Source organism: Stegastes partitus, unplaced genomic scaffold (genome assembly GCF_000690725.1).
Source record: "Stegastes partitus isolate 25-593 unplaced genomic scaffold, Stegastes_partitus-1.0.2 Scaffold1288, whole genome shotgun sequence".
Classification (NCBI taxonomy): domain Eukaryota; kingdom Metazoa; phylum Chordata; class Actinopteri; family Pomacentridae; genus Stegastes; species Stegastes partitus.
Genome location: NW_007579019.1, coordinates 49986 through 51985, shown reverse-complemented (window position 1 = coordinate 51985; position 2000 = coordinate 49986).

Genomic DNA, 2000 nt, shown 5'->3' with positions numbered 1-2000 from the left:
TTGACTGCCAGCAGTCCAAGACTGGTACTGCCAACCCCAGCACCTCGCTCACGCTATAGGCAGGGGTCGGTGTCACCAGCGGCCCAGAGGACAGACCCCGACATCAGACCTCAACCTGTTTTTGGACTGTGTGGGAGGAAGCTGGAGAACCCAGAGAGAACCCACGCTGCACGGGGAGAACATGCAAACTCCACACAGAATCCTGGGTATCCTCAGCGGGACACGAACCAGCGACCTTCTTGCTGCGAGGCAACGGTGCTAACCACCGATCCACCTTGCAGCCCTAAACTATGACATGAGAAAGCTAATCATTGATTTTGAAGACACATACACTGACTTTGGATTTTGGCCATGTTATACACTGTTGCCCATAAAGTTGGAATATTTATTTTTTTCTTGTTTACCGCTTCTCATGAAATGATTGTGACAATGCAATGTATTCTTGATAAAGTGTACATCTTCTTAAAACTTTATTAATATCAAAATATACATATCACAGTAAAAATGTAACCACAATTAACTTTTGCAAACTGTATATTCAGGTTTAAACAACATTGAGGTATGGAACAATAGGACTGCCACAACCGAACTAGGACGTGAAACCAAATGCACGACTCAGGAGACAAATAAATAATATTTTAATGACAAAGTTTCAAATGAAAATCGCTCTTACAGAGGAAAACTTCACAACTAAAAATCACTCACTGAGAGGAATAACAGCAACAAAAAAAAACACTGATGAAAATCTTCTATAACAAAAAAAATCACTCTTGTGAGGAAAAACAGCTATAACTATAAAAAGAGCAAGACAAAGTATCAAAATAACATAAGGCAAGACTGTGGTTAACACAAAGCAAAGTATCAAAAGAATACAAAACCTGACTCTGACAAGACAACGTGGCATGGACTGGCGTAGGTTCTCTGACTTTCAAAAGACAAGACGAACTGGCACAGGAGACGCAGACTATATATACTCACACACGGTAATGGGGAATAGGTGGAAACAACCAGGGCAGGGCAGACAATCAGACAGTGGGAAACACAAGGGGAAGGAGCAAGTTACCTGAAACAAGAGGAGAGTTACATGTCAAAATAAAACAGGAAACTATGACACATTGACACAAGACAAAAACTAAACTTAACATAACTTCTTGGACATGACAAGGATTAAGGGTTTTGTTTCAATTTTCCAACCCGCCATATAACAAATGACATATTCATGCATTAGAATGTCCAATATTACTCTTTCAAATGTGTCTCAGGCGCTAATATTGAGTTTGGCCACCCCTGACATGGATCAATGCATTAAGACATTGTGGCACACTGTCCACCAGCTTGTTGATGGTGAATGGACAGGACATCCCACTCTTCAGTCAGATCCCAAAGTCAGAATTAGTTTCACCTGGTAACTGGGACTCAGTATGTGATCATTGCACCTGGTCTACAGTGATTACTGATGTGTATAAATAGAAATAAAAGAGGAATGTGTCTGAAAACAAAAAGTATTCCAACTTTATGGGTGACGATGTATATGACAGAGGATTTTTTATGTCAGAATTATGTTTCCACTTACCTGATGTCAACTATTATTTAATCTTTTTTTTTTTTTTAATTACATGTCACATTGATAACATGCCATCTCCAGGAGAACTAAGCAAAGTCCATTAACTGAAAGCAAAAACAGTAAAATCCGATTGAAAGCTAGTAAGTGGCCTGTAATTACATCAGCTATAGCTTTGCTGTACATCAGTTCTGAAGCCTTACTTGGTGGTTCTGGCTGCCTGACCCCCACCTATCTCCTGGTTACTTTAAACATCAACTCATGTAAATATCTCTGAGCCATGGGCTGTCCTATTACTGCACCACTCAAAGCACCCACCCCCATATCCATGCATAATTTATATATTAGTACAATTTACAAGTTACACAAAAATTCAACAACATACAGTTTTATAGAACCAGCCTAAAGTAGGCATTTGAGGAACAGCAGTTTTTGGCAG